This window comes from Heptranchias perlo, chromosome 30, assembly GCF_035084215.1.
Source record: "Heptranchias perlo isolate sHepPer1 chromosome 30, sHepPer1.hap1, whole genome shotgun sequence".
Classification (NCBI taxonomy): domain Eukaryota; kingdom Metazoa; phylum Chordata; class Chondrichthyes; order Hexanchiformes; family Hexanchidae; genus Heptranchias; species Heptranchias perlo.
Window position 1 is genome coordinate 6462384 of NC_090354.1, and position 25711 is coordinate 6488094.

At 43.8% G+C, this 25711-nt stretch overlaps 6 non-coding genes across 6 annotated transcripts; 1 reads left to right on the forward strand and 5 right to left on the reverse strand.

The window, feature by feature from the left end:
* Positions 1-3608: 3608 nt before the first annotated feature.
* Positions 3609-3680, reverse strand: trnac-gca (transfer RNA cysteine (anticodon GCA)). The gene has a single exon. It is a non-coding gene; the product is annotated as a tRNA-Cys (tRNA).
* Positions 3681-12207: 8527 nt separating this feature from the next.
* trnac-gca (transfer RNA cysteine (anticodon GCA)) lies at positions 12208-12279 on the forward strand. The gene has a single exon. It is a non-coding gene; the product is annotated as a tRNA-Cys (tRNA).
* Positions 12280-17356: 5077 nt separating this feature from the next.
* trnac-gca (transfer RNA cysteine (anticodon GCA)) lies at positions 17357-17428 on the reverse strand. Its single transcript has one exon. It is a non-coding gene; the product is annotated as a tRNA-Cys (tRNA).
* Positions 17429-19485: 2057 nt separating this feature from the next.
* Positions 19486-19557, reverse strand: trnac-gca (transfer RNA cysteine (anticodon GCA)). The gene has a single exon. It is a non-coding gene; the product is annotated as a tRNA-Cys (tRNA).
* Positions 19558-20513: 956 nt separating this feature from the next.
* Positions 20514-20585, reverse strand: trnay-aua (transfer RNA tyrosine (anticodon AUA)). Its single transcript has one exon. It is a non-coding gene; the product is annotated as a tRNA-Tyr (tRNA).
* Positions 20586-25495: 4910 nt separating this feature from the next.
* Positions 25496-25567, reverse strand: trnac-gca (transfer RNA cysteine (anticodon GCA)). The gene has a single exon. It is a non-coding gene; the product is annotated as a tRNA-Cys (tRNA).
* Positions 25568-25711: the final 144 nt, after the last annotated feature.

Genomic DNA, 25711 nt, shown 5'->3' on the forward strand with positions numbered 1-25711 from the left:
GCACGTAGAACTTGGCAGTCTAATCGAAGTCCTTGGGGTAAATTTTCACCTTCACCGCAAAGGCAGTAATCTAGTGGCGAAGATCACTTGGCCGTTATAGAATCTACCCAATGGAACGAAAATCAGACAGGTTCTCTATCGGGCGTTTGATCCGCTCTGCCAGTTTACTGCTCGTATGGTGAAGATAAGAATCAACCCTGTAGTTTCGCAGACCCGGGTCTAACAATGTTAAGGAATGATGTGGAGATGCCGGTGATGGACTGGGGTTGAAAATGTAAACAATCTTACAACACCAAGTTATAGTCCAACAATTTTATTTGATAAATCACAAGCTTTCAGAGGCTTCCTCCTTCGTCAGGTGAATGTGACTTTTCCCTGACTCCGCACTTACTTAAAAGCTGTTCATCTCTTAACATCTTCCAGTTCTGATGAAAGGTCATCGACCTGAAACGTTAACTCTGTATCTCTCTCCACAGATGCTGCCTGACCTGCTGAGTGTTTCCAGCATTTTCAGTGAACATTCACCTGACGAAGGAGGAAGCCTCCGAAAGCTTGTGATTTTCAAATAAAATTGTTGGACTATAACTTGGTGTTGTAAGATTGTTTACAAATGTTAAGGAAGGCAAAGGAAAGAAGAATCGATCTTGGATGAATAATCCGGTCATAGAGATGAAAACAAAGCAGAAATATCTGTTGACAAGAGCTGACAAACCTCATCAATCAGAGGGTGCGATACGGCCTGACAAAGCATGTTGACTTGGCACCATGATTGGCAGCCGAGCGTTCGACCAAGGCCCCGTAACTCGCTCATACCCTCCAGTTTGCTCATCCACGAAACAGAGAAGAGACATTCAGAGCAAAATGAAAATTGTACAAGAAATACAAGTTGCACAAGTCGGAAATGAAAATGGATCAAACCCCAGGTACCAGCAGCAGCTCTTGCACACCGCAAGGGAGAGTGATTTCTATTGAAAGGAAAGTCAATACAGTGGAGATCAGAAGCATGACTTTTGAGGGCTGTTGTCGATAAGGTCTTTAGTGTCCAAAAAACATTTAATCTAATGGGTTCATCTGAATTGGAAACAGGAAAGGAATTGATTTTCTGTCAAATCCTCAGCACATTTTCATACTGTGGGCAATATTTTCCTTTATTTACAGAAATTGACTTCAATAGAAATGAAAATGGGGAGATGTAAAACGGAGAGATGTAAAACGGGCTGCCGACTCGCTATCACCCGGTTTACACTATCGCACAAAGCCAAGATCTACCCCTGTGTGAGTGTGTGAATGTTAGTGTGAGTGTGAGTGCATGTGACAATGTGTGTGTGAAAGTGCGTGATTATGTGTGAATGTCAGTGTGAGAATGTGTGTGTGTGTGTGTCTCAAACTCTACCCAGTATATTTATAATTTTACATTCTTTATTACTTTTCAAAGTAATTATTTGGCAACTGAAAGGAAAGAATCAATTTCATCTCCGTAACTCAGTTGTACAGGAGATTGACAGTGGCTGCAGTTGGTGAGTAATTTCAATCACATTATATCATCTCACTTGCAAAGGTGGGAGAGATGGATTTAGACTGACGACCACTTGAGCAGCAGTCAAATGTTCCGCAACTCAGCAATAGCATGTCAATGCCTGAATCAGCAGGGAGTTGTCAGCTCCCTGGACTGAAAGAATAATGGCAGAATAAAATAAGTTTTATAAGCATGAAACCTTCCATGGTTTAATTCTGGAGATGCCAGAAACTGTTATATTTCCAGATGGTTCATTTCGATACATTTTCTGCAGCTGATATCCCGGCAGATCTTTGAAGGTTTACTCCAGGCAGACTTTATTTTCGGTGAGTTTGCGCGAGTCCAGTTGAGAATTGCTGGAGCTGAGGAGGGGGGCACTTTGCATTTGGTTGTTAGCCTTTCTCCCCAGGTCTAGCACGATTGGATGCAAGGGGTCATTTTCTGATTTGGTGCTCCCCCCCCCCTGTGAACCTTACCCACCCAAGAACCCATATCAGAAACTCCAGAATGCACAGCACATGTCGAAGGTTTCTGATGTGCTCTTTCTAGGAGGTGGTGTGGTATCAGGAACGCAAAGACAGAAAATTTCCCCTGTAAAATAAAGCTCCCTCTACTCTGCGCCAACACTGCATCTCTGTCCCAGCCTCAGAAGACTGCCCTCTACTGCACTAGTATGACATTTTCCCCATTTTCTACATCAGCCATTCTCTGAGCCTTCCAAGTTAGTGTCAGTTCTGTGTTGCGGCCCATTAAGAACTGGAGGGACTGTCCAAACTCATTTCATATAAGATCCAGAATTTAAACTGAGCCCTGTCGTTTTAGATCTCACTCCCTTTAGGTTGTTTGTGGTGTCATTGACAGGGAGATCTTTATGGTGTCTTGGAATGGTGGCTTGATTCACTTTAAGCAGGGGGTGGGGGGCATCGAGTTCAAACGATCTGGGAATAAATCCTGACCCTGGGAAATATACTGCAGCGAAGTGTGCAGTAAACCGAGGCAGCACTGAAGACATGGAAACCCTGATTTTCCAAGCCCATCAAGAATGGGGTTGTGCTGGCTGAATTTTCTGATGGACACCCCTCCTCCCTTAATTTGAATACGCCACAGCTTCATGGAAAGATTGCCAGAGAGCTGCAGCATACTTGGCTGGCAATTGGAACATCCAGCCAGGGAGAAGCAGATAAAAGGGCTGAAAGTAGCCATTAAAGGGCAAATTGCAATGGGGCCATAAAAGTGGGCTAGGTGATCACCATGCCACAGTAGAGGCATGTGGGCAATGCTGCTCCCTTTCCTGCTGAAGAGTTGAAGCTCCTGGTGTAGGAGGGTAGCGCTATTGCATGGAGGGGGATTACCAATAAAGTTCATACAGTCCCTCGTACCTGGCTGAAAATGAGGAAGAAGTTTGCTGGTATCAGAAGGAAGATGGTGGTAATTTTGCACACATTTGAGCATATGAAATGCACTATACAAATGCAAGCTCTTTTATCCTCTGGTATTCGACTCTGTTACCACAGGAACAGTTTCCTAGTTCTTGTTTGGCCAAGGTTTTTTTTTGGGGGGGGTGGGGAGAACCACATGTTATTCGCTTTAAGATGACGTCACATTCCAATGGCTCTGTGAAATGCTCAATGCAACTGACGTCATTACATCATATGGAACCAAGGCGGATAAATGGAGTTAAGATACAGATCAGCCATAATCTAATTGAATGGTGGAACAGGCTCAAGGGGCTGAATGGCCTACTCCTGTTCTTATGTTCCAATGTGTTCATAAACAAACAAGAAACGGTTTGCTTTATTTCATGACGGTGGTGTCCTTTTAGGTGGTGTCCAGATAGGTGGTAGATTGGCTCCATAGTGCTGTGTCGGCAACCAGAGTGTGGGCCAGAATGGACCTTGGGGAGATGATTGGAGGGCAGTGGTGGAGAAAGGCTATGAGCCTGGCTGGTGAGCAACCAGCTGTGTTGAGGCGCAGTCAAATGCATCCTCGCTGAGCCATACTCTCTCATATCAACAGTTTCAAAATTTGTTAAACAGAAAGGACATCTAATTTCATGAACCTGGAAAATGGAATAACTGAAAAAAAAAAATATAGGGGGCACCTGGATTTGAACCAGAGACCTCTTGATCTGCAGTCAAATGCTCTACCACTGAGCTATACCCCCCTTCCATGTGGGATTGGTTGACAAGGAAAAGGCAATTACAATGGAATTCTGTTTCACTTAACTTCATATAGGAATCAATGACTTGCAATGATCAAAATCTGCTGCACAAAATCTCAACCCATCTAATACTATTTTATTGCAATCACTTATAATGGTCAGCACAAAACATACACTGATATGTCATATTCTATCTTATCTCTTTACTGACCTGCTCTATATTTCCAGCATCTCCTGGTTTTTGGATTTCCAGTATTTGGAGCTTTCCCTTTTTATATTAGTGTTCAGTGCAGTTTGGCTGAAGAGATTACTTTACTGACAGCTCCTCATTATTGAAAGACAATTGAGTCAGTCGTCAATCTGCTCGATCTAGCATATAAATTGGTAATGACATTATTAATGAACTGCTAATTGTACTTAACTAGTTAGCTGTAAAGATCCTATAGCATAAACACAATAACTACACTGGTAGCATCTTTGATTTAACTCAATGTCACAGAAATAAACCAAACACAAACAAATTCACCAGTTCTGGCCTCTTGCGCATCCCTGATTTTCATCGCTCTACCATTGGCGGCCGTGCCTTCGGCTGCCTAGGCTCTAAGCTCTGGAATTCCCTCCCTAAACCTCTCCACCTCTCTCTCTCGCCTCCTTTAAGATGACACCTAAAACTACTTCTTTGACCAAGCTTTTGGTCACTTGTCCTAATGTCTTCTTATGTGGCTTGGTGTCAAATTTTGTTTGATAATCGCTCCTGTGATGCACTTTGGGTGCTATATAAATGCAAATTGTTGATGTTGTCGTTGAAACCGACAAACTCAGACAAACTGGGGTTCCCCTGAACCGGCTGCCAATCTAAGGCTTAACCACAAGGAAATTATGGCTGGGATTTCCTTGGAGGTGCTCCCGATCTGCTGCTGTACCTTTGGCAGAAGTTTGGCGGCAACCCTGCTAACGTGGGTAAACAGGGCTTCCAAAGAACTTCTGGTGAAGCTACAAAGGCGGAACGAGGGTAGCTCAGTGGAAATTCCCGGCCTATGTCTTTATCATTAAAATATCAGCCGTGGCTCAGCAGGTAGCATTCTTGTCCCTAAATCAGAATGTTATAGGTTGCAATCCCACTTCATGAGACTTGAGCACAAAATCTAGACTAACACTGCAGTCAGAAGTGCCTCACACAAACATCGTTAAAGGTTCTGTCTTTCTGGTGATATGTTAAACCGAGGCCCTGTCTGCCCTCTCAGGTAGATGTAAACAATCCCATGGCTCTATTCAAAGAAGAGCAGCAAAGTTCTCCCTAGTGTCTTGGCTGATATTTATCCCTCAACCAACATCTCAGATTATCTCATTGCTGTTTGTGGGATCTTGCTGTGCTCAAATTGGCTGCTGTGTTTCCTACGTTACAACAGTGACTACACTTCAAAAGTACTTAATTGGCTATAAAGCGTTTTGGGATGTCCTGAGGTCGTGAATGATGCAATATAAGTGCAAGTCTTTCTCTTTTTTTTCTTTTATTTGTTGTAAACAGGATTATTTAACAATTGTAATTATTTTGTTAAAGATGAAAAGGTGCTAATGCGAAATGTTTAAGAAATATAAAGCCAATGGTAACTTTCGAGTACCGGCTCGGTTATATTGGTCGGGTTTATGTTTCCAAATTAGAGGATAGAGACTCATAATCTTCCCTCTAGATCTTAACTGCACGAGCTAGCTTGGCACATCAGTGCAGTGCTGACCGAGTACTGTGTTGTCAAAGAAGCTATACTTTGAATGAGAGATTAAGCCCTGTCTGCCTGATGGACATAATAAATGGTCCCATGTCACTATCTGAGCAAGAGCCAGGTATTGTCGCCAACATTCTTCCCTCAACCAACACCATCAGAAATAGATTAATTGGTTATTTGTCCTGTTTATTGTTTGTGTGACCTTGCTGTGTGCAAGTTTGCAGTCACATGCACCTATGCAATATTCAAAAGTTTTTTATTAGATGTGGATGTGAAATGCTTTGGGATATTCTGAAGATTTGCTAAGGTACTATATAAACACAAGTGTGGTTCTTTTCTCCTTCTTTCTAATGGCTTCTAAAGAGATATTAGAGGATGTTCATACAGTCATAGAATCTTACAGCACAGAAGGAGGCCATTCGGCCCATCGTGACTGTGTCAGCTCTTTGAAAGTCTATCCAATTAGTCCCACTCCTCTGCTCTTTCCCCATAGCCCTGCAAATATATCCTTTTCAAGTCTATATGCAATTTCAGATCATAACAACAACAATTTTCCCCCATCTCCTCTCTGGTTCTTTTGCCAATTATCTAAAATCTGGTTACCGACCCTCACATGGGCTCACAGCACAGAATGTTAATAACTGGAACTGAATTGGTCATCTCACTCAGACCGGCTACAGGATGGCTGTTGTGGGAGGAGGCGATTGCCCACTGATGCACTAAGGGTGCTTTACCCGAGGTCTGGGGAGAGCAGAGGAGATAAACGCAGTTCTCACATCCAATTTGCAAGCGGCCTGGGAGTGCTTGACGCTGACATTAGGTGGTAAACCTTTGTCCATCAGCGCTCCTGCATAGAGCTTCGCATGCCAGGAACACATAGTTGAGCATTCGCTAAAGATAAAAATTTGTCCCTAGGTGCCCGAAATGTGCCATTTCTAAGCATTTAAGATTCCTCATCCTAATATAGCGGAAAGTTCACACACACAAAAAAAAACAGCTGGCTCAGAATAAAAGAGCTCAGTTTCAGAGGAGCTGAAGATGCAGGTACAGACTGTACAGACGCACTGGGGAGATACCCTACATCGGCTCCTATTCATGGCAGAACCTGTGACAGTGCAACTAACAGGAATGTGCATGCCTTGACAGCTGCTAATTTTACCTCTGTACCATGTGACATTTAATGATTTCAAAGGTGACAAACCCTTTTTACAGATACTGAATTGATAGATTATGCTTGCTTTATGTGGAAGAGAACTGGTGTTTCTAGATAGTGACCAGGCCATTTTTTTGTGCACAACTTTTTGCTTTTGGACGCTTGGTCAAATTTTTAGCATTTTGTTTTTGTAAAAATGCACTGGGAGAGATACGAAAACAAATGAAGTTCCTGTAATGTTTTGCTAAATTGTAAAGCAATTTGTTAAATCTCTGCAAAATATTTAGGCACTTCATAATATTATTCAAGATGCTCAAAGATAATTGGCAAAAAAATCCAGGGGGAAAATGGGGAGTTTTTTTTAATGCAGCGAGTTATTATGATCTGGAATGCACTGCCTGAAAGGGTGGTGGAGGCAGAATCAATAATAACTTCTCAAATATATATCCAATTCTCTTTTAAAAGGACAAATTTGCAGAGCTATAGGAAAAGAGCAGAGGAGTGGGACCAATTGGATAGCTCTTTCAAAGAGCCAGCACAGGCACGATGGGCTGAATGACCTTTTGTGCTATATCATTCTATGATTCTACGCTACTTTGAGTTCTGGAAACTCAAAGCAGCCACACTGGAAGTGGGTGGAGTCCAAAACATAGTTCATTTCCTGTTTCTCTTCTTCATATTTTTTTCCTGTAAAACATAAGATTCCCTGAAGATATGAGAGAGCGTCAGGAACCCGCTCTGATAAATGCATTTTCTAGGCCCAAAACCTACAGATGCAAGTTGCTTAAACGTACTCTCTACTCAAGGACTGGAAGTTGGTGCAAGCTTGTCTCCATCACCCAGGGTTCAAAATGAAATGGGGTGTGGGGTGCGGGGCAAGCAACTGTTGAGCCATTGCTAAAAATGTACTTGTTCCACTTTCAAGATGGTGGCAAGTATGGTGCCAAAGCAGGGTAGCAGGTGGCAAATGGAATTAGCCAAATTATCTGTGGCTAACTGCGTGTGGGGGCACATTTAGGTTTGGGTGTTTATGTGGTGGCTGAAAGTCACGGTCGCAGGCCGTGAATTGTGAAACCCTGGTTGTGTTATTATCACAAATTCAAGAGTTGATACAATGGTTCCCCATATCAGCAAAGCCACAGCTTTCCTTTGTTCCTTCATCGCCGTTGGGTCAAAATCCTGGAACTCCCTACCTAACAGCACTGGGGGAGCACCTTCACCACAGGGACTGCAGCGGATCTAAAAGAAGGCCCACCACCACCTTCAAGGGCAGCCAGAGATGGACAATCAATACCGGCCTTGCCAGCGACACCCATATCCCGAGAATGAATTTTTTTTTAAAAGCAGGCTGCTTCCTCATAGGAAAGAAGAAAAAAAATCACAATGCCAAGCCAATTCAGCTGCAGATCTGCACCGTCAGATATAAATGGTAGGATCTGGAATGCACTGCCTGAGGGGGTGGTGGAGGCAGATTCAATCATGGTCTTCAAAAGGGAACTGGATAAGCACTTGAAAGGAAAAAATTTGCAGGGCTACGGAGAAAGCGCGGGGGAGTGGGACTAGCTGGATTGCTCTGGCATAGAGCTGACGCGGGCTCGATGGGCTGAATGGCCTCCTTCCGTGCTGTGACCTTTCTATGATTCTATGAAATGGGCGCTAATAGGCCCAAGAGCAAGGGGCCTGCCTGTACTCTCTGTCCGAGAGTACTGTACGGTGTGGAGCGAACAAAAAAGCAGAGAGAAGAATTATTCCAATATCTGGACGGGAAAAATTGAAAGGGGACTACAATGTAAAGGAGGAAAAATAAAATCAGATCCCAAAATACCTCACAGGAGAAGGCTTAATGTTGATTTCAGTGCAGTCGGAGATATGGGGGACGTTGTGATGGAGTATTGCATTGTAACTCTGACGAGCTGCGCCACCAAGTGGTAAGTCGCAGGTCTTGGACCGCGATCATCTACATGCTGAGCTCTTGATCTTGGTACTGTCAGTATAGGGAGACGGTGGGTACAGATTGGGCACTACTTCTCATGGAGGGGTGAGCTAACAATCCACACACCCCCCCCCCCAAACACTTCCATGCAAACAGTTAGAGAGGCACGGGAGGAGGCGATGGAGAAGTTTTACACCATCATCTCAGCTGGAGGCAGCATCTGGACAGGAAGTTCCATACCCAAGGTGAAAGGGGATAAAAAAAACCTTCAAAAGAGGAAGCCTCGTGGTTGAATATTCTGTCAACTGTGGAACTGAGCCGTACAGAGCAGGAATGTCCAAGATTTAATCAGTGATTTGTGCTGACTTAGAAGATCCCAACAGAGACAGTGTGATGGGCGGTTAAAATTGGGCTCAGTGTTCCTGGGTGAGACAGGGGCAACACATACAAACATACGAACTAAGAGCAGGAGTAGGCCATTCGGCCCCTCGAGCCTGCTCTGCCATTTGATAAGATCATGGTTGATCTGATTGTGACCTCAACCCTACTTTCCCCGTCTACCTGCTATAACCTTTGACTCCTTTGTTAATCAGGAATCTATCTAACTCAGCCTTAAAAATATTCAACGACCCTCCCTCCACCGCTCTCTGGGGAAGGAAGTTTCAAGACTCACGAACCTCAGAGAAAAAATTTCACCTCATCTCCGTCTTAAATGGGAGACCCCTTATTTTTAAACTGCGGCCCCTAGTTCTAGCTACAAGGGGAAACATCCCCTCAGCATCACCCCTAATAGCCAGCATTCCTACTTTTGATCACTAGACGGAGCTGGAAAGTGCATGTGTAGAGACTTTGGGTAAGGATAGGATCCGGCTTGGCAGTGATGTCCTCTCTCTTGCCCAGCACCCCCCTCCCACCCCCAGTTCAATACCTGCCCACAATCAATCACTATGTCCCCCTATCAAACACGGTCTCTTAGGGTATTGTATCATGGATGTTGGTGTGAACCGACCCCTTCATGATAGGAAGGGAGAGAAATGAACAACTAGAAAGGAAACCATAGTCGCTGGAAACCAGCTCAGACATGGGGCCAGGCTAAAGAGAAGGAAGGGAGCACGTATTGAGAACTAAGATGGTTAAATATGCCATAGGTAAAGGAGGCATCAGAATTTGAAGCAACAACTGCTTGACCTATAGTTAAAAGCTCTAACATTGAGCCATAACCCCTACAAACTCAAAGAAATTGAGTTTAGTAATGTGCCGCCATCAAAAGTTATTGTACCCACCTAGTAACTGTATAGTATCAGTGAGATAAGTACCTGTTGTATCAGTATAGTAAGTGACAGTTATGGGTATAGGCACGACTCATAACTAAATGTTTAAAGTCCTGTCACCAAGCTCCAGGGAAAGCATATTTAACAGAGAACTCCAAAGTGGGAGTATTACATGAGGCAAGGGGGCACCTGGAGTTAAACTAGGGACCTCGCAATCTGCAGTGAGATGCTTTGGGACCGAGCTCCATCCCCTATTCACATTTGATTGCCTGAGACACAAGGAAATTGAGTTGAGAAATGGGAAGTCGGGGAAGGCCAGGTCATGAGTGTTGTAGGTAATTGCTTTTTACTTGTGTTGTTTAATTCACTGCCACTTCTCCTCCAGACATGCCAACCTTGAAGATGTTCTAGTCCTCTCTTCATTGCGATTTCTGATTGTCTCCTTCTCCTGTTCACTTTCATTGTTATCCCTTCCTTGATTGTGTTTGATCGTGTATTTGTTAACATCCACTTTTACAGACACGTCAGCAAAACTGACGCAGCTTCTTCTCAGGTTGGCCCTATCAATGTTGATGACTGCCAGGTTACTGAGCTCCGTTACCTTGTGTGTGTGAGCATTCTGCACAGGTGTGGGGTATAGCTCAGTAGCAGAGCATTTGGCTGCAGCTCAAGAGGTTCTGGGTGCCCACTTACCTTAAGTACATCAAGGGGTATGGGGAGAGAGCAGGAATATGGTATTGAAATAAAGGATCAGCCATGATCATATTGTATGGCGGAACAGGCTCGAAGGGCCGTATGGCCTACTCCTGCTTCTATGTTTCTATAGCATCAATATAATAAAAAATGTGTCCATCATATAGTACCAGCACAGTAGACAATTGCAACCGAGGGGTGAAGTTTATGGCTATGGCACATAGTGGGTGATGCCTTTAGTTTGGAACCACTTCTCTTGCGCAAACTGCAACAAAATAAATTGAGTTGACGCGTATTACAGTTGCTTTGCACACTGGCACCCCTCGGTTGTAATTGTCTACTGTGCTGGTACTATATGATGGACACATTTTTTATTATATTGATGCTATAGAAACATAGAAAATAGGAGCAGGAGTAGGCCATTCGGCCCTTCGAGCCTGTTCCGCCATACAATATGATCATGGCTGATCCTTTATCTCAATACCATATTCCCGCTCTCTCCCCGTACCCCTTGATGCTTTTTGTGTCTAGAAACCTATCTAGCTCTTTCTTGAATATATTCAGTGACTTGGCCTCCACAGCCTTCTGTGGTAGAGAATTCCACAGGTTCGCCACCCTCTGAGTGAAGAAATTTCTTCTCATCTCAGTCCTAAATGTCCTACCCCATATCCTGAGACTGTGACCTATTGTTCTGGACCCCACCAGCCAGGGGAAACATCCTCCCTGCACCCAGTTTGTCCAGCCCTGTCAGAATTTTATGTTTCAATGAGATCCCCTCTCATTCTTCTAAACTCGAGTGAATACAGTCCGAGTCGACCCAGTCTCTCCTCATACGACAGGCCTGCCATCCCAGGAATCAGTCTGGTGAACCTTCGCTGCACTCCCTCTATGACAAGTATATCCTTTCTTCGGTAAGGAGACCAAAACTGCACACAATACTCCAGGTGTGGTCTCACCAAGGCCCTGTATAACTGCAGTAAGACATCTTTGCTCCTGTACTCAAATCGTCTTGCAATAAAGGCCAACATACCATTTGCTGTATTCTGTTCACTTACATATCTGGCACTGACGGCAAGATCTTGCAAAACTGCACATTGAACCTGGCATTGCTTGTGTTGACTGCAAGTATCTAAAGAGGTGGGGGATTGCACAGTGACAATGCTTTTGTCTTCAGGTTGGGAAATCTCTGGTTGAAATTCAGGTGTCATTTGGTTGATGCTTCTAGTTTGGCATTCTGTGGTGAGCATGTGTTCCTTGAAGCTTGGTGACAAGGCTTTCCATGTTGGGTTGTGCATCACATCTGTACACAATAGTGTTACTCATTCCATTCGTGCAATATTTCTGATAGCCGTAGTTATTTGTCTTCCAGAATAACTGATGCAGATTCATTTCAGGTTGGTCCTATCAAGATTGATGACTGCCAGGTACTGAGCTCTGTTAGCTTGTGTGTGCAAGCAGTGTGCACAGATGTGGGGGTGCAGCTAGCGTGTAGGGTATTTGATTGCAGATCAAAAAAAATCTCTGGTTCAAATCCAGGTGTCCCCTTTCCTGTTGGGAGTCACATAGTGAAGCTGCAGGACATTTGTTTAGTCGCTGATTATGTCTGTAGCCGATCATGGTGCAAACTACATTTATGCTGCATGTGATATCCATGCTGCTCCAGCTGGGAACGGTGGCTATTCATTTTACTGGGTCCTACAAAGATTGATCAGTACACCTTACCTGGGTCAGTTTCATTAATTCTATCTATAGCTGTGTGGGTATAGCTCAGTGGTAGAGCATTTGACTGCAGATCAAGAGGTCCCTGGTTCAAATCTAGGTGCCCACTTTGTCTCAGTGGCTTTTTACTGCTCTTGTGGTGCAGTTGATGGCTTAATCTCCCTGTTGTTTGGTAAAAAGACTGTATTAGCTTGACACATGTTACAGTTGCTTTGCTCACAAGCCTGCTGGTTGCTTATTGTTTTTATATTCTGTACACTTACAAATATGCCACTGATAGCACGATCTTGCAAAACTGCACATAGAACCTGGCGTTGCTTGTTTTGTCAACAAGTATCTAAAGAGGTGGGAGCATAGCACAGTGACAGAGCATTTGGCTTCAAATGGAGAAATTGACAGATTTTAAGTGCTTTCTGTTGGGAGTCATACAGTAAGTCTGCCTTCCCTGCAGCTGCAGGATTGTTGTTTAGTTGTTAGTTATATCTGTGGCCAATCCTGGTGAAAAATACCTTCATGCCGGATTCTTGGTTCTACACACATTGATAAGTACATATTAACCTGTTCACTTCCTTTTGATTCTGATCAGACTATATACAGCTGTGTGGGTATAGCTCAGTAGTCAAGCATTTGACTACTAATCAAGACTTCCCTGGTTCAAATCCAGATGCCCATTTTGCTTCAGTGCCATTTCACTGCTGTTGTGGTATGCTCTCTCTGTTGCATATTGTTTGATAGTTAAAAACCACTTCTGTTGTGCAACCAGTTACAGAATCTATTAATACATGTTACTTTGCACACTAGCTCCCTCTGCAGCTCTCGGTTGCTTATTTATTACATTGCTGAAATATTCTGTGCACTTGCATATAAAATCAGCCGTGATCTTATTGAATGGCGGAGCAGGCTCGAGGGGCATTATGGCCTACTCCTGCTCCTATTTCTTATGTTCTTATATATGGCAGTGATGGAGCAGGCCATTTAGCCCCTCGAGCCTGTTCCGCCATTCAATGAGATCATGGCTGATTTGTGACCTAACTCCATGTACCCGCCTTAACCCCATATCCCTTAATACCTTTGGTTAACAAAAATCTATCAATCTCAGATACAAATTAACAATTGAGCTAGTGTCAACTGCCGTTTACAAAAAACGTGAGTGAGAAAAGATTACAGATTGTCCTCGCTGGCTTGAAACAAATGCTGGAGAGAAAGGAAATCTCTAAAATTAAATGGGAGGATTCAAGCCATCAACTGTCGGATTGTTTTACTAAAAGAAATGCATGTACGAAGAAATGATTAGAGGTCCTGGAGAAAGGGTCACCTCACCGTATAATGCTTTGAATAGTATAAATTGTACAGAGTATGGAAGCTTTTGATTTTTGTAATTTTTTGTTTGTATTGTTTGTGTATGTGTGTGTGTGTATATATATATATATATATATATATAATGTTTAAATTTTTTTATTTAAAGAGAGAGAAGGGAATCTATTAATTGTATCTATGTGATTTATATCAATTAGTGTTAACTGTATTCAGGTGCTGAATTGGGAACTCTCTTGTATCCATTTATAAGAAAGCTGATGTCGAGTGTTGTGGTGGTAACATGGATCCCTGTGAATAAAAGGCTTGAAGCAACTGAAGACCAGGCTCTGGTGTTCTATCCTTAACCACCTGGCTATCCAGTTTATAACACGATGCTTCTGATATGTCTTCCTTTTTCCTCAAACGCAGATTGGACGATCGCTTTGCTGAACACCTTGACTCAGTCCGCAAACGTGACCCTGACCTGCCGGTCGCTTGCCGTTTTAATTCCTCCTCCCACTCTGTCTTGAGCCTCTATATTGTTCCAATGAGGCTTAATGGAAGCTCGAGGAACAGCTCCTCATCTTTCAATTAGGCACTTTACAACCTTCTGGACTCAACATCGATTTCAATAACTTTAGATCATAACCACTGCTCCCATTTTATCGGACAGCAAGTGCTGGTAATGGTTCTGATGTTGCCATTTACAGCTCCTCCAGACCCGTCTTCTGTTTCTTTACTTGTCCCATTACCACCCTCCTTGCCTTACACAATCATCTGTACTGTCATTTAATCACTCCTGCCCTCCTCCCTATGAGAGACCGAACCTTTTGTTCTTCCCTCTCCTCCCCTTCTCCCCTGCCTTTCCCTGGCTCTGTTCTTGCTTAAAAACTGTTTAATCTTCAACTTCTTCCAGTTCTGACGAAAGGTCATCGACCTGAAACATTAACTCTGTTTCTTTCTCCACAGTTACTGCCTGACTTGCTGAGTATTTCCAGCATTTTCTGTTTTTATTTCAGATGTCCAGCACCCGCAGTATTTTGCTTTTGAACTAAACAACAATGCTGCACTTCCAGGGGAGGCAGACTTACTGTACGATTCCCAATCGGAAGCACTTAAAAAAAGGAGAGGGGATACCTGCATTTGTACCGGCAATGTCTTGAGCTGTCGTCAAATGCTCTACCACTGCAAGATCATGCTATCAGTACCGTATATGTAAGTGTACAACATATAGTATCAATATAATAAATAAACTTCCAGCTGCGGTAGGGAGCGCCAGTGTAACATCAATACATGCATTTGCACATTATACAACTAAAGTGTCCAAACAATACACAACAGGGGTAACAAGCCATTAACTGCACCACAACAGCAGTGAAATTGTAATTAAGTAAAGTGGGCACCTGGAACCTCTTGACCTGCAGACAAAAGCTCCACCACTGAGCAATACCCACACAGTTGCTTGAATTACATCAGAATAAAAGAAATTGACCCAGGTAATGTTTACTTATCAACGTTTCTCGGACCCACTAAAACATATAGCCACCGCTCCCAGCTGGAGCAGAATGACTATCACATGTGACATGGATGGAGTTTGCACCATGAGTGGCTACAGACATAAATGACAATTAAACAACAATGCTGCACCTGAAGAGAAGGGTAACTGACTGTGTGACTCCCAACAGGAAGCACTCATAAAAGTGAGCATCTGGATTTGAACTAGCAACCTCTTAATCTGCAGTCAAATGCTCTGTCACTGTGCTCTGCCCCCACCCTCTTTACATACTTGCAGTCAACACAAGCAACGCCAGGTTCAATGTGCAGTCTTGCAAGATCATGCTATCAGTACCATATATGTAAGAATACAGAATATAGGATCAATATAATCAATAAGCAACCAGCAGCAAGAGCAGCAGGGGGAGCCAGTGTGCAAAGAATCTGTAACATGTGTCAAGTCAATTGCTGTTTGTACAACAGAATTGGTTCTTAACTAAAGTCACAAAACAAAGCATAAGCCATAAACAACAATCAAATGGTATTTAAGCAAAGTGAGCACCTTCATTTGAACCAAGGACTGCTTTTCTGCAGGAAAATTATCCAACACTGAGCTATACCCACATAGCTGTATGTAACCTGAACAGAATTAAAGAAATTGAGCCAGGTAAAAAAAGGCAAGGGGAATACCTGGATTGGAAACAGAGACTGCTTGATCTGCACTGAAATGCTCTACCACTGAGCTACACCATCACATTTGTGAGTATTTCATGGACACACAAGGTAACGGGGCTCAGTACCTCGCAGTCATCAATCTTGATAGGACCAACCTGAAAAGAAGCAGGATCAGTTATGCTGGGAGACAAATAATGACGACAATCAGTAATGTTGCATGATTGGAGTGAGCAACACTATTGTGTATAGATGCACTGTACTATCCAACATGGAAAGCCTTGTCACCAAGCTTCAAGGAACACATGCTCTAACAGAACTCTGAATGGAAGCATCACCCAAACGAGAGCTGAATTTCAACCAGTGATTTCCCCAGTTGCAGTCAAATGCTCTGTCACTGTGCAATCCCCCCAGCTCTTTAGATACTTGCAGTCAACCCAAGCAATGCCAGGTTCAATGTGCGGTCTTGCAAGATCATGCTCTCAGTAACATATATGTAAGTGTACAGAACATAGCATCAATATAATAAATAATCTTCCAGATGTGGTAGGGGGAAGCTAGAGTGCAAAGCAAGTGCAACACCAATACATGCATTTGCAGATTACACAACTAATGTCACCAAACAATACACAACAGTGAGTGTAAGCCATTAAAAGTATCACCATAGCAATTAAATTGTAATTAAGTAAAGTGGGCACTTGGATTTAGAACCAGCGACAACTTGATCTGCAATCAAATGCTCTACCACTGAGCAATACCCACACAATTGCTTGAACTATATCAGAATAAAAGAAATTGACCCAGGTAATGTTTACTTATCAACGTTTGTCGGATCCACCAAAACAAATAGCCACCACTCCGAGCTGGAGCAGCATGACTATCACATGTGGCATGAATGTAGTTTGCACCATGATTGGTAACAGACATAAATGACAATTAAACAACAATGCTGCACCTGAAGGGAAGGTAGATTTACTGTGTGACTCCCAACAGCAAGCACTCATTAAAGGAGAGGAGGCATCTGGATTTGAACCAAAAACCTCTTGATCTGTAGTTAAATACCCCACCACTAAGCTACACCCCCACATCTGGAGCTTCCTTGTAGACACATAAGGTGACAGAGCTCAGTACCTGACAGTCATCAACCTTGATCAGACCAACCTGAAACGAATCTGCAAAAGTTATTCTGGGAGACAAATAACTCGGACTATCAGAAATATTGCAGGAGTGGAGGCAGTAACACTATTGTGTACAGATGTGATGCACAACCCAACATGGAAAGCCTTGTCACCAATCTTCAAGGAACACATGCTTACCAAAGAACGCCGAACTAGAAGAATCTCCCAAATGATACCTGAATTTCAACAAGAGATTTCTTCAGCAGCAGTCAAATGCTCTGTCACTGTGCTCTGCCCCCACCCTCTTTACATACTTGCAGTCAACACAAGCAACGCCAGGTTCCATGTGGAGTTTTGCAAGATCATGCTGTCAGTGCCATAAACATAAGTGTACAGAATATAGGATCAATATAATAAATAATCATTCAGATAGCCATAGGCAAGTGTTGCAACTGCGCAAAGCAACTGTATGATGTGTCAGGTCAACAGACTGAGTTGCAGGTTGCACAACAGAAGTGGTTCTCAACAAAAGTCTCCAAACAATGTGTCACAAGGAGAATAAGCCATTAATTGGACCACAACAGCAGCAAAATAGCTTTTAAACTAAGTGGGCACCTGGATTTGAACCAGGGACCTCTTGATCTGCAGTCAAATGCTCTACCACTGAGCTATACCCACATGACTGCCCATAACCCCATCAGATTTAAAGAAATTGACCCAGGTAATGTTTACTTATCAATCCGTGTCGGACCCACCAAAACATATAGCCACCGCTCCCAGCTGGAGCAGCATGACCATCACATGTGGCATGAATGTAGTTTGCCCCATCAGTGGCTACAAACATAACTGACAATTAAACAACAATGCTGCACCTGCAGGGTAGGTAGACTTACTGTCTGACTGCCAACAGGAAGTACTTAAAAAAAAAGTTGAGGGGGGTAACTGGATTTAAACCAGAGACCTCTTGTTCTGCAGGCAAATGCTCCAACACTGAACTATACCCACATGGCTGCATACAACCTGAACAGAATTAAAGAAATTGAGCCATGTAAAAAAGGAGAGGGGAATGACTGGATTGGAAACAGAGACTGCTTGATCTGCACTGAAAAGCTCTACCACTGAGCTACACCATCACATTTGTGAGCATTTCATGGACACACAAGTTAATGGAGCTCAGTACCTGGCAGTCATCACCCTTGATCGGACCAACCTGAAACGAATCTGCAAAAGTTATTCTGGGAGACAAATAACTCGGACTATCAGAAATATTGCATGAGTGGATTGAGTAACACTATAATTTACAGATGTGATGCACAACACAACATGGAAAGCCTTGTCACCAATCTTCAAGGAACACATGCTCACCAAAGAAGGCGAACTAGAAGAATCTCCCAAATGATACCTGAATTACAACAAGAGATTTCTCCAGCTGCAGTCGAATGCTCTGTCACTGTGCTCTGTCCCACCTCTTTAGATACTTGCAGTCAACACTAGCAACGCCAGGATCAATGTGCAGTCTTGCAAGATCATGCTACCGGTAACATATACGTAAGTGTACAGAACATAGCATCAATATAATAAATAATCTTCCAGATGTGATGGGGGAGCTAGTGTACAAAGCAAGTGCAACACCAATGCGTGCATTTGCAGATTATACAACTAAAGTTGCCAAACAATATACAATGTGGAGTGTAAACCATTAACTATACTAACACGGCAGTGAAATTGTAATTAAGTCAAGAGGGCACTTGGATTTGAAACCAGGGACAACTTGATCTGCAATCAAATGCTCCACCACTGAGCAATACCCACACAATTGCTTGAACTATATCAGAATAAAAGAAATTGACCCAGGTAATGTTTACTTATCAACGTTTGTCGGACCCACCAAAACAAATCACCACCGCTCCTAGTTTGAATAGCATGACTATCACATGTGGCATGAATGTAGTTTGTACCATGAATGGCTACAGACACAACTGACAATTAAACAACAATGCTGCACCTGAAGGGAAGGCAGACTGACTGTGTGACTCCCAACAGAATGCACTCATAAAAGGAGAGGGGGCATCTGGATTTGAAGCAAAAACCACTTGATTAGCAAGCAAATGCTCTACCATTGAGCTACACCCCCACATCTGTAGCCTTGGCATGGACACACAAGGTAACGGAGCTCAGTACCTGGCAGGCATCAACCTTCATAGGACCAATCTGAAACGAATCTGCAAAAGTTATTCTGGGAGACAAATAACTCGGACCATCAGAAATATTGCATGAGTGGAGGCAGTAGCACTATTGTGTACAGATATGATGCACAACCCAACATGGAAAGCCTTGTCACCAAGCTTCAAGGAACATACGATTGCCAAAGAAGGCGAACTAGAAGCATCTCCCAAACGATACCTGAATTTCAACAAGAGATTTCTCCAGCTGCAGTCAAATGCTCTGTCACTGTGCTCTGCCCCCACCCTCTTTACATACTTGCAGTCAACACAAGCAACGCCAGGTTCAATGTGGAGTTCTGCAAGATCATGCTATCAGTGCCATAAACATAAGTGCACAGAATATAGGATCAATATAATAAATAATCACGCAGGTAGCCAAAGGCAAGAGTTGCAACTGTGCAATGGATCAAGTTCCAGGTTAAACCACAGAGTGGTTCTGAACTAAAGTCTCCAAATAATGTGCAACAAAGAGACAAAGCCATCAATTGGACCACAACAGCCTTTCAGCAAAGTGGGCACCTGGATTTGAACCAGGGACCTCTTGATCTGCAGTCAAATGCTCTACCACTGAGCTATACCCACATGCCTATACACAATTTCATCAGAATCAAATTGATCCAGTCATTGTTTACTTATCAACGTGTCCAGGACCCACCAAAATGTGTCGCCAACACTCCCAGCTGGAGCTGCATGACTATCACATGTGGCATTAATGTTGTTTGCCCCACGAGTGGCTGCAGACATAACTGACAATTAAACAACAATGCTGCACTTGCAGGGAAGGCCAACTTACTGTGTGATTTCCAACAGGAAGCACTTATAAATGGAGAAGGGTATCTGGATTTGAACCAGCGACCTCTTAATCTACAATCAAATGCTCCACCACAGCCACACCCGCACATCTGTGAACTTGTCGTGGACACACAAGGAAACGGACCTCAGCACCTGACAGTCATCAGCCTTGATCGGACCAACCTGAAATGAATCTGCAAAAGTTATTCTGGGAGACAAATAACTCGGACTATCAGAAATATTGTATGAGTGGAGGCAGTAACACTATTGTGTACAGATGTGATGCACAACCCAACATGGAAAGCCTTGTCACCAAGCTTCAAGGAACACATGCTCACCAAAGAACGCTGAACTCGAAGCATCTCCCAAACGATACCTGAATTTCAACAAGAGATTTCTCCAGCTGCAGTCAAATGCTCTGTCACTGTGCTCTGCCCACACCCTCTTTACATACTTGCAGTCAACACAAGCAACGCCAGGTTCAATGTGGAGTTCTGCAAGATCATGCTATCAGTGCCATAAACATACGTGTACAGAATATAGGATCAATATAATAAATAAGCATTCAGAGAGCCATAGGCAAGAGTTGCAACTGTGGAAAGCAACTGAATGATGGGTCAGGTCAACAGACTGAGTTGCAGGTTGCACAACAGAAGTGGTTCTTAACTCAAGTCTCCAAACAATGTGCAACAAGGAGAATAAGCCATTAATTGGACCACAACAGCAGCAAAATAGCATTTAAGCCAAGTGGGCACCTGGATTTGAACCAAGGAGTGCTTAATCTATAGTCAAATGCTCTACCACTGAGCTATACCCACATAACAGGCACAGACTCTCAACAGAATTAAAGAAATTGGCCCAGGTAATATTTACTTATCAACACATGTCGGACCCACCAAAACATGTAGCCACCACTCGCAGCTGGAGCAGCATGACAATCGCATGTGGCAAGAATGTAGTTTGCCCCATGAGTGGCTACAGACATAACCTCGTCATCAGGTGCGAGGTGCTCTCGGTGTTGCTGTACTTGGCACAGGTCTGGCCCATACCTCGCTCCTGCGCCGTGACAGTCACCCGAGCCATCTTCCGCTTTATCTGGAGATCAAAAATGGACCGTGTCCGCAGGGACACGATGTACAAATCTCTGGAGAAAGGGGGGAAAGGCGTGCCCAACGTGCCCCTCATCCTGATGGCCACCTTTGTGTGCGGCTGCATCAAGCTGTGCATAGACCCTCAGTACGCAAACACAGAGTGTCACTACGTGCTGAGGTTCTACCTATCCCGGGTGTTGCGAAGGATGGGCCTGGCCACGCTGCCACGGAACGCTCCGTCCAGTTGGACCGTTCCGCCCCACCTGTCCTTCGTGGAAAGGTTTGTGTAGAAAAACACCTTTGACCACAAGGCGATCAGCAAGTGGTCCGCACACAACGTCCTCGAGACCCTGCGGGAAAAAGAGACGATGGATCCTGTCGGTTGGTTCCCCGAGCAGACTGTCAATGTCATTTGGCAGAATGCCTCATCGCCAGAGCTTTCAAACAAGCACCAAGACCTAGCTTGGCTGGTGGTGAGAAGGGCCCTTCCCGTCAGATCCTTCATGCACTCCCGGACTCTCAGCGCCACCGCACGCTGTCCCAGAGGAGGCTGCGGTGGAGACGAGACCGTCAGCCATCTCCTTCTGGAATGTGCCTTTGGAAAGAAGGTCTGGAGAGAGATGCAATGGTATCTGTCCAGGTTCGTCCCGAGCAGTTCCGTAACACAGGATTCTGTGCTCTACGGGCTGTTCCCGGGGACGCACACCGAGACAGACATCAACTGCTGCTGGAAGACCATCAACTCGGTGAAAGACGCCCTTTGGTCTGCCCGAAACTTGCTGGTCTTTCAGTGCAAGGAACTGTCCTCGACCGAGTGTTGCAGACTGGCACATTCCAAAGTCCAGGACTACGTGCTCAGGGATGCACTGAGGCTGCGTGCGGCCGCCGCAAAGGCTCTGTGGGGAAAGGCAACAGTTTAGAGCCTTCCCGCCATTGTATACCGAGGGGCTGCAATCAGGGAAAACCCCCCTCGGGCAGAATGTAAAATTCAAATTGCTGTAATGTACCTGTAATGAATCTGTAAGCAATAATCTGTATTGAGTATAATGCAATGAGACACCCCAGAGTGTGACAAACTGTAATTATGCACAATGTATTCACTGAACTGTACTTGATGTAACCTGCAAATTGTATAATTTGTATTGTGTATGTTTGGAATGTGATATGACAACTGTATTGTATGTTTATTGCTACAAATTTTATTGAAAAAAACCTGACAATTAAACAACAATGCTGCACTTGCAGGGAACGCCGACTTGCTGTGTGACTCCCAACAGGAAGCACTCATAAAAGGGGAAGCGGGTATCTGGATTTGAACTAGAGACCTCTTAATATGCAATCAAATGCTCCACCACTGAACTACACCCCCACATCTGTGAACTGGTCATGGACACACAGAGTAACAGAGCTCAGTGCCTGGCAGGTTCAAAATGCAGTTTTGCAAGATCACGTTTTCAGTGCCATGTTTGTAAAGTTCAAATACTCTAATCAGAGATTCTGCACACAGGGCTATACTCGGCTCTGTCAGTCACAACACAACCAAGCTGAGTCATGTAATCTTTAATTCTGTTCGGAGGCTGAGCTGGGCTGTCACTGTTTTGGAGTGAGCTTCCAGCACCCCCTTGTGGGGACTGAATGCGAGTGCACAGTGAATCCAGAACATATCTGTCATATTTTCCAATTATTTACCATATTCCTCATTATTTCAGCTGAAAACAGTATAAAGATATTACCTCAAAGCAAGCCCCCTTGAGAATTAATCCATTGCTCATTAGTTTTCAATAAGCTTGCATTGAGAATTTCACGATTGTTAATCATCACTTGTCAATGACAGGGAGTGGAATGACGCTGGTATCTCCTTTGAAAGTTGCAATCTGGAGAAAAGTAAAGTGTACAAAGCTGAATAAATGCCTCGTGGTTCCCCAAGTGGCTCAGTGTGTAAATGCTCTCCTGGCCGGCCTCCAATCTCCCACCCTCTATAAACTTGAGTTCATCCAAAGCTCTGCTACCCATATCCTAACATGCACCAAGTCCCGTTCACCCATCACCCCTGTTCTCACTGACCTACATTGGTTCTCAATCCCAGGAACCCTCGATTTTAAAACTCTCTTCTTTGTTTTCAAATGCCTCCATGGCCTCGCCCCTCCCTATCTCTGTAACCTCCTCCAGCCCTACAACCCTCCGAGATCTCTGAGCTCCTCCAATTCTTGCCTTTTGCGCATCCCTGATTTTAATCACTCCACCATTGGCGACCATGCCTACAGCTGCCTAGGCCCTAAGCTCTGGAATTCCCTCCATATACCTCCTGTACAGAATACAGCATCAATATAATGAATAACCTTTCAGCTAGCTGCAGGAGGAGCTAGTGTGTGAAGCAACTGGAACATCTGTCAAGTTAACAGATTCAGTTACAGGTTGCACAACAAAAGCAGCTCTTAACTAAAGTCTCCAAACAATGCAAGTAAGGCATTAACTGTACCACAACAGCAGTGAAACGGCATTTCAGCAAAGTCAGCAAGTGGATTTGAACAAGAGATTGCTTGAAACTAGACTTATATGCTCCAACACTGAGCTACACCCACACAGCTGGAGCAATGTTGCAGACGCACAAGGTAACGGAGCTCAGTACCTGACAGTCATCAACCTTGATAGGACCAACCTGAAACGAAACTGCACCAGTTATTCTTGGAGACAAATAACTCGGACTATCAGAAATATTGCATGAGTGGATTGAGTAACACTATTATGTACAGATATGTTGTACAACCCAACATGGAAAGCTTTGTCACCAAGCACCAAGGATCACATGTTTACCACAGAACACCGAACTAGAAACATCACAAGGAATCTTCAAGGAACACATGCTTACCAAAGAAGGCGAACTGGAAGTATCACTCAAAAGATACCTGAAATTCAACAAGAGTTTTCTCCAGTTGCAGTCAAATGTGTCACTGTGATCTGTCCCCACCTCTTTAGACACTTGCAGTCAACACAAGCAATGCCAGGTTCAATGTTGAGTCTTGCAAGATCATGCTATCAGTACCATATATTTAAGAGTACAGAATATGGGATCAATATAATCAATAAGCAACCAGCAGCAAGGGGAGCTGGTGTGCAAAGCAAGTGCAACACCAATATCGTGCATTTCCAGATTATACAACTAAATTCTCCAAACAATACACAAAGCAAATGCAAACTATTAACGATACCAGCACAGCAGTGAAATTGTAATTATGTAAAGCGGGCACCTAGATTTGAACGAGGGACCACCTGATCTGCAATCAAATGCTCTACCACTGAGCCAAATCCACACAGTTGCTAATAGCACATCAGAATCAAAGAAATTGACCCAGGTAATGTTTACTTATCAATGCTTGTTGAACCCACAAATCAAATAGCCACCATTCCTAGCTGGAGTAACATGACAATCACATGTGTCATGAATGTAGTTTGCTCCAGGAGTGGCTACATACATAACTGACAATTAAACAACAATGCTGAGCTGCAGGGAAGGCAGACTGACTGTGATTCACAACAGGAAACACTTATGAAAGGGGAGGGGGCATCTGAATTTGAACCACAGACCGCTTCAGTCTATCAGGCAAATGCTCAACCACTGAGCTACACCCTACTTTTGTAACAATCTCTTAGACATGCAATGTAACGGAGCTCAGTACCTGACAGTTATCAACCTTGATCGGACCAACCTGAAACAAAACTGCAACAGTTATTCTGGGACCCAAATAACTCGGACTATCAGAAATATTGCATGAGTGGATTGAGTAACACTGTTATGTACAGATATGTTGTACAACCCAACATGGAAAGCTTTGTCACCAAGCACCAAGGATCACATGTGGAGCACAGAACACTGGACTAGAAACATCACGCAAACAACACCTGAATTTCAACCAGTGATTTCTCCATTTGCAGACAATGCTCTGTCACTGTGCAATTCCCCCACCTCTTTAGAAACTTGCAGTCAACACAAGCAATGCCAGGTTCAATGTGCAGTCTTGCAAAATTGTACTATCAGTGCCATATATGTAAGTGTACAGAATATAGCATTAGTATAACAAATAATCTTCCAGCTAGCCGTAGGCATGAGCTGCAGAGGGACCTAGTGTACGAAGTAACTGGAACATGTGTCAAGTCAATACATCCAGTTGCTGGTTGCAAAACAGAATTGGTTCTTAACTAAAGTCACCAAAGAGTGTGCAACAGAGGGAGTAAGCCATCAGCTTCACCACAACAACAGTGACATGGCGCTTCAGCAAAAGGGGCACGTGGATTTGAACAAGGAATCGCTTAACTATGTCGTCAAATACTCGACCACTCAGCCACACACACAGATGGTTAGCCACAGCCTCATCAGAATCAAACAAATTGATCCAGGTAATGTTTACTTATCAACATTTGTAGGACCTACCACTGAGCTACACCCTACTTTTGTAACAATCTCTTGGACATGCAAGGTACCGCTCTCAACGGGAGTAGCATGACTATCACATGTGGCATGAATGTAGTTTGCCCCATGATTGGTAACAGACATAACTGACAATTAAACAACAATGCTGCACCTGCAGGGAAGGCAGACTGACTGTGTGACTCCCAACAGGAAGTACTCATAAAAGGGGAGGGGGCATCTGGATTTGAACCAGAGACCTCTTGATCTGCAGTCAAATGCTCTACCGCTGAGCTACACCCCCACATCTATAGTTTTGTCATGGACACACAAGGTAACGGAGCTCAGTACCTGACAGCCATCAACCTTGACAGCACTAACCTGAAACGAATCTGCAAAGTTTATTCTCGGAGACAAATAACTCAGACTATCAGAAAAATTGCATGAG